The sequence below is a fragment of the Anomaloglossus baeobatrachus genome, chromosome 4 (genome assembly GCF_048569485.1).
Source record: "Anomaloglossus baeobatrachus isolate aAnoBae1 chromosome 4, aAnoBae1.hap1, whole genome shotgun sequence".
Lineage (NCBI taxonomy): Eukaryota > Metazoa > Chordata > Amphibia > Anura > Aromobatidae > Anomaloglossus > Anomaloglossus baeobatrachus.
The window spans coordinates 90409465-90420547 of record NC_134356.1 but is presented as its reverse complement, the minus strand read 5'-3'; positions in this window follow the sequence as shown (position 1 = coordinate 90420547).

Sequence of the window (11083 nt, the reverse complement as noted above, 5' to 3'; positions counted from 1 at the left end):
GCGTTAAAGAGTTAAACATGTATGGCTGATATCATACAGCAGGTGTCTGATACATGCAGAATCAGGGTGCGTGTATTGGTTCTTAGGTTCCTTTTAACTTCAGTTGCCAATTATTTTCTTCATTATTATAGAGTGGCACTCAATTGGTTGGATTATAAAATGTTCTTTAAAATATGCTGAGAAAAGGGCATTGTGAATACAGCTATTTTAATGCCAATGGAGCAGGTTTGCAGAGAAAAACACTGCAAAAATGCTACGTGTAAACACAGCCTTATAAAAGTTTAATAAAACAATGAAAAGTATTGAAGAAAATAACTAGACCAGGGTAACCAGATAAGTGAGTTTTGGAACAAGGAATTGATGTAGAGTAAAGCAGGCTTTACACGCTACGATATATCTAACGAGATGTCGGCGGGGTCACATCGTAAGTGACGCACATCCGGCATCATTAGTGATATCGTAGCGTGTGGCAGCTATGAACGAGCAGAAATACTCACCTTCTCGTTCATCGTTGACACGTCGCTCATTTTCTAAAAATCGCACGTCCTGTTGTTCATCATACCCGAGGCAGCACACATCACTTCGTGTGACGCCCCGGGAATGATGAACTGCAGCTTACCTGCGTCCCGCCAGCAATGCTGGAGGAAGGAGGTGGGCGGGATGTTTATGTCCCGCTCATCTCCACCCCTCCGCTTCTATTGGCCGTCCGCTGTGTGACGTCGCTGTGACGCCGAACGTCCCTCCCCCTTCAGGAAGTGGACGTTCACCGCCCACAGCGAGGTCGTTTGGAAGGTAAGTACATGTGACGGGGGTTACAGGATTGTGCGACACGGGCAACAAATTGCCCGTGCCGCATAAACAATGGGGGAGGGTACGATCGCAAATGCGATCGACCAATCAATTGTAACGTGTAAAGCAGGCTTTAGTCCTGATGGATTTGTAATTGTAATAGACTTAAGTCCGTGATGCACATTAGACCAATATCAGCTGAACCCGCCGATATTGATGGGTTTGGCTGATGGTATGTGTATGGGAGTTCCAACAACTAATGGTTGGGAGATGTCGATCGCACATGTCTGATTTCAGATCATAGAGAACACAGGACTGCTCACCTGAATGATGGGAAAGTTGTCTGAGGTGGCCAAAGCATCATTCGGCCAACAGCCAAATAAAGAGTATGGCCAACTTTACTCCAAAGGGCATTAAAGGGGTTGGACACTACTTTACAAGTCTTTCATGTGAACTAACTGCCACTGATAAGCTTTTTTGGAAATATTTTCTTTCTCAAATCCTTCTGTAACCTGAGATGCTCCCCTGGTCAGAATCTGGCTGAAAAACCCCTGACTTCCTGTGATGTTACGACAAAATCTCTTTTTGGAAACTGACCATTGCGTATTGCTTGCTGTTCAGGTGGATGTGTCTTGCTCCGTGGGTGGGGATCATTCTTCAAAGCCCACTCCACTGATATGCATGCAGATCTCCCTACAAACACTCCTCCATTACATCTGTATATATACAGCAGGTTGTGTATATATATATATGTACACAACTGCTCCATAGCCTATGTAATGTATATACACCCTGCTCTATTCCCTCTATAATACTTTCATATCTGTCTCCCCACCCACTCATCCATTAGTCAGTGAGAGGAAGGGTGGAAAATGTTTATTGTTGGCTGCTGTTCTGGTGGTTTGTGCATTACTGCTGTTCCCTGTAGAAGTGTTCTGTACAAAGATTGTGCCGAAGCCGTGTGTGACGCTTGGGGTGGAGTAGGAGGGCGTTAGATGGAGTAAAAAAGTTAATGTGTAATGCATATGTCTTTTACCGTTGTTTGCAATAGTGCCGGCTACTAGACTCTTCTACACTTTTATTTGTGGTATATGATTCAATACCAGGCACAAAAGGACACATTTTGGGCTCGTTCAGTCTGCATATTTTTGATCAGTGTGCTTTCAGTGAGCCGTACAGTGATAATATAGTGACCTGGGCATCCCAATGATTGGTCCATGTGAAAAATATTACAGCATGCACTAATCAGTCCAATTTACAGACCAGATTACTGCATGTCAATGACAGGCAGCTCCTCCTTCAGGGCGGAAAATCCAGGGGGAAATTTTCAATACCAGCGTTGTGGATGAGATTTTTTCGAAATCTTACATAAATGCTATGCAGAAAATGTATGGGTGTTTGTCATCTGCAACATGTCAATTTTCACTCTGTATTTTCACTACGGACTTCACTATTAAGCAGAACGTGGTACATTTCTGTAGCAGGACCACCAAATACAGAGAATGCTTGATAAAAATGCACATGGGAAGGAAGCACAGTGTGTTAGCGTCCATCCATATGGTGCCTGCCACTGACGTAAGAAACATGCTGGCGCTCTGCAGTGACCCTGGTTGAGGATCAAGAAGAAGAGGTGGAGGAATGTCGATATTACTGTTTGGAAAACCAAGAAGAGGTAAAGCCCAGGGTGAGGTCCAGAAGAAAGAAATAGGACCCTGAGCACTGTTACTAGACGTTCATCTTGCACTTTCATGAGAATAATGAGTGGCTTTACTGGGGCCAAAGGATGAAGGAGATAGATGTTAAACTAGTATGTAGAAAAGTGCACTGATCTTCTCAGTTCTGCCATGGGTGCACCGAGAGCCCCATTAACATTTATGAATAAAAAAATATTTTTGGCAAACATAGCAAAGAATTTTTAAACTAAAGGTATGATCTTTATTGGGGCCATGTCCCCTATATGCTGTGGTTGGTTTCAACAGTCACTTTATGGTGACAGAATCCCTTTAATTTCTTTGACTGAAGAGTAAATATCTACAATGAGTTGCCCCATAACCAACCGTTATCACCTAAGTACAGATAATCTTGATGTTCCTCTGTCCTCGGTGCGCAACATAATCAGGAAATTTACAACCCATGCCACTGTAGCTAATCTCCCTGGACATGGATGGTAGAGAAAACTTGATGAAAGGTTGCAACGCAGGATAGTCAAGATGGTGGATAAGCAGCTCCAATCAAGTTATAAACGAATAAATGTCTGCTGACACGGACATAAAAAGCTAGATCACGGTTTGCCAAAATATATGAGAGTAAAGCCTGCTTTACATGTTACGATTTCGCATACGATGTCGTATGCGATCGTAACCGCCCCCATCGTATGTGTGGCACGTTCAATTTGTTGAATGTGCCGCACAAACGATTAACCCCCGTCACACGTACTTACCCGTCCATACAACCTCGATGTGGGCAACGAACGTCCACTTCCTGGAGTGGGAGAGACGTTCGGCGTCACATCGACGTCAGGCGGCAGCCGGCCAATAGAAGCGGAGGGGCGGAGATGAGCGGGACGTAAACATCCCGCCCACCTCCTTCCTTCCGCATTGCTGGCCGGGAGCCGCAGAACGCAGGTAAGATCTGTTCATCGTTCCCGGGGTGTCACACACTGTGATGTGTGCTATCCCGGGTACGATGAACAAACTGACGTTCAATTTTTAGGAATTGAACGACGTGCATGCGATGAACATTTTAACGTTCAATCGCAATCGCACGTACCTGTCACACACTACAATGAACCTTACGATGCCGAATGTGCGTCACTTACGACGTGACCCCGCGGACACATCGTAAGATATATTGTAGTGTGTAAAGGGGGCTTAAGCCAATATTCTTCTGGGAAAGTGTCTTGTGCACACATGAGACCAATGCAGAGCTTTTTGATAAAGCACATCATTCTACTGTGTACCAAAAACTGAATGAGGTCTAAAAACAGAAGAACACAGTTCATACAATCAAATATGATGGAGGCTCAAAGATTTTTTGCAGTTGTTTTCTTGCCTTTTGCACAGAATGCCTTGACTGTTTGCAGGGCATCATGAAGTATGAAGAGTACAAAAGAATTTTGTGTTGCAATGAACTACCCAGTGTCAGAAAGATGGGTTTGTATCCTTGATCCTTCCATTAGAACAATAATCCCAAACATACTTCAAAAAGCACTCAGAAATGCGTGGAAACAAAGCTCTAGAGCAGTGTTTCTAAACTCCAGTCCTCAAGACCCACCAACAGATCATGTTTTCAGGTTTTCCTCAATCAGGTTTTCAGGCTTTCATTAATGTTGCACAGGTGATGGAATTATTCCTTGTCTAATATTGAGGAAAACCTGAAAACATGATCTGTTGATCAAAATTGCTGTTAGGAGAAGGTGCCTTAAAATATGAGAGACCTGGAAGAGTCCAAAATTCCAGTTTAGATACAGTATGTAAGAGGTTTGTTGATGGTTATAGGACCTGAGTTATTGCAGTTATTTATTCCAAGGGTGTATTCACTTTTGTTGCCAGCAGTTTTGACATTAATGGCTCTGTATTAAGTTATTTACAGGGCACCAAATTTTACACTAGTATACAAGCTGTACACTGACTACTACATTGTATCAAAGTGTCAGATCTTCAGGGTTGTGCCATGAAAAGATATAATATATTTACAAAAATGTGAGCAGTGTACTCACTTTTGTGATATACTACAGTGCTGGCCAGGGCTGCCACTAGGAATTTCAGGGCCCCATACTGGCAAAAGTTCTGGGCCCCCTTGAGGCTCCGCCCCAGCTCTGCCTCCACCTCAGCTCCGCCTCCACCCCAGCTCCGCCTCCACCCCACAAATCTTCCACAGTCTCACCGCCACTCTTGGAAAACTTCACTTCTGCACTACAACCTCACCAATCACACATTAACCCTTTACATGGAACACCGTATCACACACACAGACATCAGATTTTGTTTTTGCCAAAAGATTTTTGTAAGCCTGCCTCCACGACAAGGTGGACTCTTTTGGCCGGGCCCTACTTTACTCTAACTTTTTTTTTTTCGTTTTAAATCTAACTTCTTTGGTATATATTTATTTTTGGTATATCTATTTTTTTTCTTGAAGGGAATGTGTCACATGCAAGTTTTAAAGTAATTGAAACCAAATTGTGATAATGCAGACTTATGAATTTAGACCTGACAACCCCTTCAAAGGGAATCTGTTACCAGGTTTTTAACACCTAATCTGAGCGCAGCATAACATAGGGGAAGAGATCCTGATTCCAGCGATTGTCACTTATTGGGCTGCTTAGTATAGTTTTGATAACATCACTGGTTAATCAGCAGGAGATTATCATTACAGTACTATTGGGTGTGCTGCAGGTAGTCCAGCATATTCATGAGCTCTGTATAATTGCTAGATCTGCAGCAGAGAAAACATTAATTTTATCACAATGAAAGCAAACAGCCCAGTAAGTGACACCGCTGGAATCAGGGTATCTGTCTCTACTGTATGCTGCTCTCAGATGGGGAGCAAAAACCTGCTGACAGATTCCCTTTAAGGCTCTTTCAGCAGATAGATAGAATCATAGATAGATAGATGGATATGTGGCGCTCCTGAGGCATCAGTCACCACAGGTACTGCACCTTACTTAAGGTGCAGTACTCATCCTGGTCCAGAGGAGGTCGGTACCAGTTCCACAACACAAACTCATATACACAACCAGGTTCCCCTCCGCATTGGGGACCAGGCTAGGGTCGGGTCTTAAGGTAGTCACCAAACATGGGGAGCAGCCACCCACTAGTGACAGGGAACCGGGGAGGAGCAGCCACCAGGGAGAGTTAGGAGCTTACACAACAGTTAGTCTGTTTTCCAGCAGGAGAGAACAGGAGTGGGACCGGTGCGGTTCAGGGTGCAGAGCCTTAGGGTGGAACAGACTTAACCTTGTATCACCAGAATCTGCAGGACAGGGGGATTGCATGTCCCTCTGACCACCACGAGATCCCAGAGCACATAGGGTCCGGAGTCGTGATTACAGTCAAGCCCCACAGCGGCCCCGCGTCACCTACACACGGGACAGGAGCTAGCACTACATAAACCGGGATCCCCAAGCAGCATCAGGCCACGGGCATCCATCCGCAAAGGCGCAAGAAGGAAGGGCCCATCGGCCACGGTACCGGTTCTAACCTCTAACGGATTTGGGATCGACTTGGGCCTATCACGGCTGGAACCACAGCAGCTGATTCAGCCTTTTGATTGCCGTCGCCCCGCGCTTCAGCGCCAACGGCCACTACTCTCCTCTTCATGCTCCCCGGGGCCCCGCTCCACCTGTGGGGAGCAGAACCATCCTTGCTGCAACACCATCCGCCCCGGAGGACAGCGACAGCTAATCCCTGGCCTCGTACCACAGGTAGCGTCACAAGACTATCATCCTCATCATTCTCCCACCATCATCCAAATCCCCTTTTACTGTACACCTCGGGGCCACGAAGCCGGGCAGGGCCACCTGTGACATCCCCCTGATCCGACATCACTGGCCCGGCGACGAGTAACATTTAACCCCTGCCCCGTGGGTGCTACATATAGATGAGAGACTGAGGGACGGAGGGACAGAGGGACGGATAGATGGTGGGGGGTCCACAGCAGGTGGGGGGGTCACAGCAGGTGAAGGGGGTCACAACAGGTGAAGGGGGTCACAGCAGGTGAAGGGGGTCACAGCAGGTGGGGGGATTCACAGCAGGTGGGGGGTCACAGCAGGTGGGGGTCACAGCAGGTGGGGGGTAGAGTTGAGCGCGGTTCGTGGTTCGTGGTTCTCCAGTTCTAGGCTCGAGTGATTTTTGGGCTGTTCGAGATCGAACTAGAACTCGAGCTTTTTGCTAAAAGCTCGATAGTTCTAGATACGTTCGAGAACGGTTCTAGCAGCAAAAAGCAGGGCTTTTTACAGCTACAGTGAGCAGGAGCCATCGCTGGCAGCCTGCCACAAGCTGGTAACCAAGATAAACATCGGGTATCCAAGCAAAGCGCTTTGGTTAGTAACCCGATGTTTATCTTAGTTACGTGCAGGAAGCCCACACTTTCCCGCTCAGCTCGCTCCACCCCCTCCTGCCCGTGGCATGTACACATACATACACATACACAAACACACACACACACACACATCCACCCCCCCCCCCCCCGCCCGCCCGCCCGCTCGCTCGCTCGCTCGGCTTACCTGCGGTGATGAAGTCCCGCCATCCCGACCTCAGCGCTGTCTCTGTCCTCCATGGCCGCCGCTTGTCACATCACCTATCGCTTCCGACCCGAGACTGACACTGGCGGTGACGTCACGGACCTCTCGCGATACTTGATGTGAAGGCGCCGGTCATTGACCTCAGTGACAGGGGCTGTCAGTGTGCTGGAGATCAGCGCAGGTAATGTACCTCACTGACAGCAGCACTTGTCACCCCCTGCAGTGACCTGGGCTGACCCATTGATGTTAGCTCAGGTCACTGCATTGCTCTCCCAGCCAATGGGGAACATCCTGCTCTTCATTGACTGGGACAGTGTGGATCGTCATGGCAACCCCTTGGATTACACCAGACCTGGATTTGTTTTTCAATCTAATAAATTGGTTAAAGAGGGAATGTTTTGGGGAGTGTTTTTTCAAATAAAAATGTGTTTGTCGTGTATTTTTTTTTTATTACTGACTGGGTTGGTGATGTCGGGTATCTGATAGACGCCTGACCTCACCAACCCCAGGGCTTGATGCCAGGTGACATTACACATCTGGTATTAACCCCATATATTACCCCGTTTGCCACCGCACCAGGGCGCGGGATGAGCTGGGGCGAAGCACCAGGATTGGCGCATCTAATGGATACGCCACTTCTGGGGCGGCTGCGGCCTGCTATTTTTAGGCTGGGGAGATTCCAATAACCATGGACCTCCCTAGTCTGAGAATATCAGGCCCCAGCTGTCTGCTTTACCTTGGCTGGTGATCCAATTTTGGGGGACCCCTACGTGTTTTTTTTTTTAATTATTTATTTAATTTAAAATAACAGCGTGGGGTGCCCTCAGTTTTGGATTACCAGCTAAGGTGAGGTTGCCAGCTGTGGTCTGCAGGCTGCAGCCGTCTGCTTTACCCTAGCTGGCTACAAAACTAGGGGGAACCCTATGTCATTTTTTTTTCATTTTTTTGCCTAAATACAAAGCTAAGCACCCCTTAGTGCCACATGAAAGGTACCAAAGGGTGTTCCACTTTTTCTCCATTTTTTTCTCCACTTTCTCTCCACTTTTTCTCCACTTTTTCTCCATTTTTTTCTCCACTTATTCTCCACTTTTTCTCCTCTTATTCTCCACTTTTTCTCCACTTTTTCTCCACTTTTTCTCCTCTTATTCTCCACTTTTTCTCCACTTTTTCTCCACTTTTTCTCCATTTTTTTCTCCACTTTCTCCACTTTTTCTCCACTTTTTTCTCCACTTTTTCTCCTCTTATGCTCCACTTTTTCTCCTCTTAATCTCCACTTTTTCTCCACTTTTTCTCCACTTTTTTCTCCACTTTTTCTCCTCTTATGCTCCACTTTTTCTCCACTTTTTCTCCACTTTTTCTCCACTTTTTCTCCACGTTTTCTCCACGTTTTCTCCACTTTTTTCTCCACTTTTTCTCCTCTTATGCTCCACTTTTTCTCCACTTTTTCTCCACTTTTTCTCCTCTTAATCTCCACTTTTTCTCCACTTTTTCTCCACTTTTTCTCCACTTTTTCTCCACTTTTTTCTCCACTTTTTCTCCACTTTTTCTCCTCTTATGCTCCACTTTTTCTCCACTTTTTCTCCACGTTTTCTCCACGTTTTCTCCACTTTTTTCTCCACTTTTTCTCCTCTTATGCTCCACTTTTTCTCCACTTTTTCTCCACTTTTTCTCCTCTTAATCTCCACTTTTTCTCCACTTTTTCTCCACTTTTTCTCCACTTTTTTCTCCACTTTTTCTCCACTTTTTCTCCTCTTATGCTCCACTTTTTCTCCACTTTTTCTCCACTTTTTCTCCTCTTAATCTCCACTTTTTCTCCACTTTTTCTCCACTTTTTCTCCACTTTTTCTCCACTTTTTTCTCCACTCTTTCTCCACTTTTTCTCCTCTTATGCTCCACTTTTTCTCCACTTTTTCTCCACTTTTTTCTCCACTTTTTCTCCTCTTATGCTCCACTTTTTCTCCACTTTTTCTCCACTTTTTCTCCACTTTTTCTCCTCTTATGCTCCACTTTTTCTCCACTTTTTCTCCACTTTTTCTCCATTTTTTTCTCCACTTATTCTCCACTTTTTCTCCTCTTATTCTCCACTTTTTCTCCACTTTTTCTCCACTTTTTCTCCTCTTATTCTCCACTTTTTCTCCATTTTTTTCTCCACTTTCTCCACTTTTTCTCCACTTTTTTCTCCACTTTTTCTCCACTTTTTTCTCCACTTTTTCTCCTCTTATGCTCCACTTTTTCTCCTCTTAATCTCCACTTTTTCTCCACTTTTTCTCCACTTTTTCTCCACTTTTTTCTCCACTTTTTCTCCTCTTATGCTCCACTTTTTCTCCACTTTTTCTCCTCTTAATCTCCACTTTTTCTCCTCTTATGCTCCACTTTTTCTCCACTTTTTCTCCACTTTTTCTCCACTTTTTCTCCTCTTATGCTCCACTTTTTCTCCTCTTAATCTCCACTTTTTCTCCTCTTATGCTCCACTTTTTCTCCACTTTTTCTCCACTTTTTCTCCTCTTATGCTCCACTTTTTCTCCACTTTTTCTCCACTTTTTCTCCTCTTATGCTCCACTTTTTCTCCACTCTTTTCTCCACTCTTTTCTCCACTTTTTCTCCTCTTATGCTCCACTTTTTCTCCACTTTTTCTCCACTTTTTCTCCACTTTTTCTCCACTTTTTCTCCACTTATGCTCCACTTTTTCTCCACTTATGCTCCACTTTTTTCTCCACTTTTTCTCCTCTTAATCTCCACTTTTTCTCCACTTTTTCTCCACTTTTTCTCCACTTTTTCTCCACTTTTTCTCCACTTTTTTCTCCACTTTTTCTCCACTTTTTCTCCTCTTATGTTCCACTTATTCTCCACTTTTTCTCCACTTTTTCTCTACTTTTTCTATGGTCGGTCTACCCATTAGCTCTGCCATGCATAGTGTAGCTCTACACCTACTGCACATGTTACTTTATGATTGACATCTCTTTCGTACCAGAGCTGTCTAAGTCTACTCTGACCCCATATTTGTCATTACTATATTGTCCTTGTACTGTATTATGACATTTGTATCATGTGTTTCATTTCTTGCTGTGTTGCAATTTTTTTGCTGCATCCCAATTGTACCTCTACATTGTTCGAGTTTATGTTATTGTTCTCTCACTCTTATGTGATACTGATTATTGTCATTTTTCATGATTACATGCAGATAAGTCCAATCTGACGAAGGCTCAGGCCGAAACGTCATTTGTAACTTGTTTTGGACAAAAACATATATGCTTATGAAAAAAAAAATTTCTTAATACGGACCAATAAAGAGTGATTTTGCATTACTATCCGTTGTGACTTACTGACTTAGTCTGGGAGATATAGAGTGCCGAGGTTACTCACTAATTTTATCTATTATTACCTCTGAGCACCTATATACCAGTGAGCAGAGCTTCCTCTACAGTAGTTCTCCTGATTAGGCATGCCCTTACCTCATGAGCAGGGCATTGCAGCTTTGGTAGCAACCATTACGACATGGACTCTGCTGCTGTGGACCCGGGGAGAGTGAGTGCAGATTCATTGCACCCACACTCCTCACATGAAGGGTCCGCACTCCTAGAAAATGGGGGATACGTTCCCTGAGTGTCTCCCCCCCATATTCTAGACGGTCCAGAGTCGTCGTGGGACCCCTTTATTTTTTTTCTTACAATAAATTGGTGAAAGAGGAAATGTTTTGGGGACTGTTTTTTCAAATAAATTTCTTTTGTCGATTTTTTGTTTTTGTTAGTACTGACAGTTTATGATGTTGGGTATCTAATAGACGCCATGACATCACAAACTGCTGGGCTTGATCTCAGGTGACTTTACAGCTAGTATCAACCCGATTTATTACCCCGTTTGCCACTGCACCAGGGCACGGGATGAGCTGGGGTGAAGCGCCAGGATTGGCGCATCTAGTGGATGCGCCACGTCTGGGGTGCCTGCGGCCTGCTATTTTTAGGCTGTGAAGGCCCAATAACTATGGACCTTCCCACCCTGAGAATACCAGACCACAGCTGTCCGCTTTACCTTGGCTGGTGATCCAATTTGGGG